The 7,126-nt window shown below is 36.0% G+C and overlaps 1 long non-coding RNA gene across 2 annotated transcripts in view; it reads left to right on the top strand.

The window, feature by feature from the left end:
• LOC129011783 (uncharacterized) overlaps positions 1–7,126 on the top strand; it is a 45,364-nt gene continuing 38,238 nt past the window's right edge. For both annotated transcript variants that reach the window (XR_010123611.1, XR_010123610.1), the window contains exons 1-2: positions 1–86; positions 2,346–2,425. This is a non-coding gene — a long non-coding RNA (uncharacterized LOC129011783). The remainder of the gene's footprint in view (positions 87–2,345; positions 2,426–7,126) is intronic.

Below are 7,126 nucleotides of genomic sequence, written 5' to 3'. Positions count from 1 at the left end.
TGTGTGAGAACCGAAAGCGCAAGTCAGGCTCACTGCACCTGCATGTGGGGAAGCCAGAAAAACCTGTTCCAAACTTCTGAGACACGGTAATCCCTTACGTTATTTGTAACTCTTTATTGTGGACATTTTCAAATAGTCACAAAATTTAAAAAGGAGCCAAATGACCTCATGTAAAACATGTCTTAATTTCATCAATAGCCAACATCCCACCCTTCAGGTTTTATCTCTCTCTTCCCACATCTTTGTTGCTAGAATATTTAAAAGGAAATTCTAGACAGCATACAGTTTTACCTATAGACGCTTCAACACAGATTTCTTTCAAAACATACAAAACCAAAACAAAATAATAACTGATTCCTCAATATTATCTAATACTAATCCATGTTTCATTACCCCTGTTTCCCCCCAAAGTATGTTTATACAGTTTTTTTTTTTTCAAATCAGGATCAAAGGAAGATCCATGCATTGCATTTGGTTGATATGACTCTTCAATTTATTTTAATCTAAAAGAGCTCCCCTTTTCTTAATTAATTGCCATTTATTTGCTGAAGAAATCAGGTCAAGTCGTTTCTCCTGTAGACTTTTTCACATTGCAGGTCTGACTGTTTTAATTCCATTTTGTTATTTATCACATTCCTTCAACCTGCATATTTGCAGTAATTTGGAAGGTAAAGCTAGAGGTTAGATTAGATACAGATTATTTGTTGTTATTTCCTTCTCCCTTTCCCTTCCCTTCCCTTCCTTCCCTGTTTTCTTTCATTCCTTTCTTCCTCCTTCTCACCCCTCCCTCCTTCATTTCTTCTTTCTTTTCTTTTTATAGGAACACTAATTCACCTAGGAAGGTGCTTGTATCTGACTGTCCTATGCTTAGCAATTGAGCAGGACTTTCAGGACGTATTATTCTGATCCTTCAATCATAAGTTCGCCATCTTCCTCCCCCTTCATAGCTTTATGTTTAGTGTTTTCAGTTGCGCATTTCTATTTTGATCCACTAGGTTACTTATAAAATTCTAACATTCCTCTGCTTTTATTATAGTTTTTCTAGAAAGATCTTTGACCCATCAAAATTTTGTACCCTCCATTCTTAACACAATTCTCGGCCACGAATCTGGTTACTCTTTCTTTTTTGGCAAGGCAAAGGAAGCAATGAAAAGGGATGTTGAAGCTGCCTCCTACTACTTCCTCAATGAAATCGTAAGGGTTGATGGAAATTTTGACAGGATTTCCTTTCAATATGGGCCAAGTTTTTGTTCTTTTAACATTTTGCGGTTAACAGCCAATCTTATGAGCCACAAGACTGGAGCTGCCCCCTTGAGGGAGGAGATTAACAGAGGAAATTGCCTTACTGTTGCTGTGCTTCTCCTCCAAACCCACCCTAGTGTCTTTGTGTGCCCTCTTGGATCATGCAAGACATTTACGTTTTCCTCCAGAAAGCTTTGAAAAAGACAGAATAAAGCACTGATTAACTACAAGGCCATGTAGCACTTGAGGACTCCTGCTCTAATTTTATTCTTAAATTCTATCCAGCAACATTCTTCTATACAATCTATCTGATATTTTACAATGAGCTCAGATGTTACCAAACAATATAAGGCAGGTAACATAAAAAATGCCTGAAACATGAGAGTTCTTTCTATTATTGAGTTCTCAGGAAGAAATTAAATTTTAATATGCAATGATCTGTTTTTTAAATTCTATTTCCTGTCTATGCTTCTGTCTTGAATATTTTCCATCAATCTATTTTGTTTCATTAATCCTACCTTGTACTGCATACAATTTGCCATTAAACCCATCCATTGAATTCTTAATTTCAGAAATTATGTTTTTTCATTTATAGAAGTATATGTGGTTCTTTTTATTAATTCTACTATTTCAGTGAGTTTGGTTGTCTTTCAATCTATTTTATCTACCTCTTTCTATATTTTCCAGAACTGAATAATCATAGGTATTTGAAAGTTTTTATCTGTCCTTCTAATATCTGAATTACCTTTGGATCTGCTTCTATTGTCTGTCATTTCCTTCCTGCCTATTGGTCATGTGATCCTATCTTCTTGCATGTCTATTAATTTTTTATTGAATAACAGAAATTACATATGGAAATATCAAAGAGGATCCTTTCATAGGCTTACCTTTTCTTCAGCCACGAAAATAGACTTGGGAATGTATTTCTTTAAATTGTAAATAGAAACTGGACTGGGCTGAGACTAGGTTACAGTTTTGGTACAATGCAGTTTATCTCTGATTTGTCTTTGTTACTGATAGAGTTTATTTTATATATATATACATATTTGTGTCTAAACATAAGTATATTATATCATATATATTTGCATTTATATATTTTGTAGACGGTACACGATGAATCCTGTTTCTATCCCAACTAACGTCTCTGCCCTTAGTTGGATTATCTGGTGCACTTATATTTAATGTAAGTATTGATATGGTTAGGTTCAAGTCTACTGTCTTGCTGCTTTTTCATTTGTCTCTTCTTTTTTGTATCTTTGTTGTTTCTTTTGTGTTTCCTATTAGAAGAATAAAATATTTTCAATATTACTTACTTCCTCTATTGTGGATTCTTAGCTATATTTTTAAATTCTTTTTATTTTATAGTAATTTTCTAGGGCTATAAATATCTTACCTCAAGTATCAAAAATTATTTAGAGTCAATTATGTTTCTTTTTTACTTCACACCTAAATTTTTCCACTCCCTACTGTCATCTTTTCTCTTCTCATTTTATATTTGATAATTTGTATTTTTCACTTCTCACTTCTTCTATCTTCAAAATATAATAACATTATAACAGTATTATGCCATTTACTCACTCTAACTTCTGTTCTATTGCTGTAAAAACTTATACTTTTAAACGTGTTATAAACCCCAGTTTACATTGTAAATATTTTTACTTAATCAGTTGTCCTTTAAGAAAATTACAGTAAGAAAAAAATAGTCTTCTATAGTTTCCTACTTATTTACCAATACCATGCTTGTCATTTCTTCCTAAAGATAAGAGTGTTCATCTGCTATCATTTTCCTCCAAACAAAAAACATTCTTTAGCATTTATTACAATGCAGGTGTGCCGAAGAGAAACTTTCTAAGCGTTTATTTATCGGAAAATATCATAATTTAAGTTTTTTAAGAAAGATGTTTTCACTGAACATAGAAATGCCACTGGATGAAGGATTGCCACTTTTAATTTTAGCACTTCAGAGATGTTGTTCCATTATCTTTTCATTTCTATTGTTTCTGATAAAAAGTTCGCTGTAAATCATATCATTGTTTCCTGTATGTAATATGTTTTCTTTATCCTCTGGTTCTTTTAAGATTTTCTCTTTATTGCTGTTTTAAAGCAATTTGGCTATTCTGTGCCTAGGTGTAATTTTCTTTGTATTTATAATGCTTAGGAATTATTAATATTCTTGAATATTATAATGTACTCTTATTCATCAAATTCAGAAAATTTTAAGCATTATTTTTTCAAATATGTATTCTACTCCATCTTCACTCTTCTCATGAAACTCCAGTTACACGTATGTCACACAGCTCAATATTGTTGCACTGGTCACTGAGACTTTGTTCATGTCTTTTCAATCTTATGACACTCTATTCTTCAGATCTATTTAAAGTTAATTGTTTCTTCTATTATCTCCAATTTACTGTTAAGCTCAATGAGTAAACTTTACATTTCAGTTATTTTATTTCTTGGTTCTATAATTTCTTTTTTTTTATTATACTTTCAGTTCTGGGATACATTTGCAGAATATGCAGGTTTGTTACATAGGCATACACGTGCCATGGTGGTTTGCTGCACCCATCAACCCATCATCTACATTAGGTATTTCTACTAATGCTATCCTTCCCCTAGCCCCCTACCCCCTGACAGGCCCCAGTGTGTGATGTTCCCCTCCCTATGTCCATATGTTCTCATTGATCAACTCCCACTTATGAGTGAGAACATGTGGTGTATGGTTTTCTGCTCCTGTGTTAGTTTGCTGAGAATGATGGTTTTCAGCTTCATCCATGTCCCTGCAAAGGACATGAACTCCTCCTTTTTTATGGCTGCATAGTGTTCCATGGTGTATATGTGCCACATTTTCTTTATCCAGACTATCAGTGATGGGTATTTGGGTTGGTTCCAAGTCTTTGCTATTGTTAACAGTGCTGCAGTAAACATATGTGTGCATGTGTCTTTATAGCAGCATGATTTATAATCCTCTGGATATACACCCAGTAATGGGATTGCTGGGTCAAATGGTATTTCTAGTTCTAGATCCCTAAGGAATTGCCACATTATCTTCCACAATGGTTGAACTAATTTTCACTCTCAATAACAGTGTAAAAGTTTTCCTATTTCTCCACATCGTCTCCAGCATCTGTTGTTTCCTGACTTTTTAATGATCACCATTCTAACTGGCATGAGATGGTATCTCATTAAGGTTTTGATTTGCATTTCTCTAATGACCAGTGATGATGAGCTTTTTTTCATATATTTCTTGGCCACAGAAATGTCTTTTTTTGAGAAGTGTCTGTTCATATCCTTCACCCACTTGTTGATGGGGTTTTTTTTTTATATAAATTTGTTTAAGTTATTTGTAGATTCTGGATATTAGCCCTTTTTCAGATGGATAGATTGCAAAACTTTTCTCCCATTCTGTAGGTTGTCTGTTCACTCCGATGATAGTTTCTTTTGCTGTGCAGAACTCTTTAGTTTAATTAGATCCCATTTGTCTATTTTGGCTTTTGTTGCCATTGTTTTTGGTGTTTTAGTCATGAAGACTTTGCCCATGCCTATGTCCTAAATGGTATCGCCTAGGTTTTCTTCTAGGGCTTTTATGGTTTTAGGTCTTATGTTTAAGTCTTTAATCCATCTTGAGTTAATTTTTGTATAAGGTGTAATGATTTTTAATCCCACTTCTCTGTTGGAGTTTCCTTCTTCACTAAACAATGTTTTTCTTTTAACTCTAAACATACCAAAATAGCTGCTTTCACATTTTTACCTGTTAAATCCAGTATTTGGTTTTACTAGTTTCCTATTGCTGCTATAACAAATTACCACAAATATAGTGACCTAAAACAACACAATTTTACTCTCTTTCAGAAGTCAGAAGTCTTAAATCAATTTCACTTGGCTAAAGTCAAGGAGTTGGTAGACCTGCATTGCCTCTGGAGGCACTGGAGGTGAATCCATTTCCTTGCATTTTCCAGCTGCTAGAGACCACCTACATTCTTTAGCTCATGGTCCCTTCACCTATCTTCAGAGCCGGTAGCATAGCATCTTAAAATCTCTCTGACCTCCACTTCTAATTGAATATCTCTTTCTGATGCTGATTCTTCAGTTTTCATTTTATTGTAACTCCTGTGATTACACTGGGCCCACCCAGATAATCCAGAATAATCTCCTCATCTCAAAACCCATAACTTAATTACATCTGCAAAGTCTTTTTTGCCATGTAACATAATATGTTCATAGGTTCCAGGGATTAGAATGTGGACATTTTGAGAAGGTTAGTATTCAGGGTATCACAGTCGGTCACTTTAAAGTCATTTTCTAATTATTTTTTCCCCTTAGCTATGGCACATGTTTTTCTGTTTCATGTATCTACCAACTTTTTACTAATATTATAAACAAATCATTGTAGAGATTCTATTATTATCTCTGAAGACTTGGGTTTTTTTCCTAGTAGACAGATAAATTACTTGCTAATCACCTTGAAACTGTGTTGGTTTAGTTTTGTGATTTTTAAGAACATATTTTGTGAGAAGTCCAAGATGTTTACCAAGCTCTTCTAATACAGTAAGACCCAATTACCAAATTCAATTTCTCCTGTGGTCTTGCTTAGACTTGGTTTTAGCCTTTTTTTTCCCCAAAGAATCTAGAGTAGGGCTTACTCTGGGGCATCGTCTTTGCTTTCTGCTGCCTCAGCTAGATGAGTTAGTAAGATGTTAATGAGATAGTTTTTCCTTGATGTCGGCCAGAACTCCAATGTTCTTGACCATTGCTTAATCACTACTATCTCTGTTCCCATAGCTTCTTTCTGATTAGCCTTAAGTCATCTCTCCCTGAAAACACAGCCCTTGGCACATAAATCAGAGAATTTTTCCCTCTTCTGCCCATACTTCCCTCTGCCTTGGTGCCCTGCTTTAAATCTTTCAGACACTTCATGTTGAACACTGACCTCTCCCTCCTCAGCTCAAAGGGACCATTGTCTTCTGTTTCTATTCCAGATTTTTGTGCTGTGGTCAGGAAATTATGCCAGACCATGAGCCAGAGAGGTGGGAAGATTGTAGGGCTCACAATATTGCTCTATCTGTCATCCCAGGCCTGGAAACATTTGATTAATGTATTTGATCTAGTTTCATTGTTACCAGTGGGAGAGGCTCTCCCTTATATTCCACTGTGATCTATTCCGGGTGAGGGAGCAGAAGTTTTGTGGAATGCCTCCTGCCTTTCCCATTAATGCTGTTTACTATTTATCCTTCTAAAGTGTGACATACTTCAATTTAAATATGGCAGTTTAACCATGACTCTTCTCCCCTAAAATGACACTAAAATAATAGTGGTAATATTGATATGAACAGGAGGCAGGAGAGCAGGGTCACTGGCAAGGGCTCCACCCTCAAGCTTGGACCCATGGCCCTAAATGAGAACAGGCATTCCCATTTTCATATCCAAATGCTGCTTTTTCCAAAGCCACCCTGGCCTGCCATGGCCCCCAGTCCTGTAGCCACACAAATCCCAAACCCCAGGCTCCACGAGTTGAAGAGCAGAAAGACAGAGCAACACAGCAGAGAAGGGGAGAAGAGAGGAGCATCTTAACATTGAAAGGGGTTGGAGAGGAGATTGACTGCCAGATGGTCGAACTTATGGGGAAGATCATCCTCCCACTACATCCCCTTTCCAGCTCCCCATTCATCCCACTGACAGCCACCACCATCACTTAATAAAATCCCACATTCACCATCCTTCAAGTCCATGTGACCTGATTCTTCCTGGATGCTGGATAAGCAACTGACTACCACAAGGGCAGAGTTTAAAAGGCTGTCACCCTGACTCTTCACCGAGCTGGTTTAACACTTGGCTGTCCGTGGATGGCAACTACGAAGAGAGCATTAATTGTAACACACCCTAG

This window comes from Pongo pygmaeus, chromosome 14 (assembly GCF_028885625.2).
Source record: "Pongo pygmaeus isolate AG05252 chromosome 14, NHGRI_mPonPyg2-v2.0_pri, whole genome shotgun sequence".
NCBI classification, from domain to species: Eukaryota; Metazoa; Chordata; class Mammalia; order Primates; family Hominidae; genus Pongo; species Pongo pygmaeus.
The sequence above is the reverse complement of the archived record's forward strand: the minus strand, read 5'-3'. Positions and strand labels throughout refer to the sequence as shown.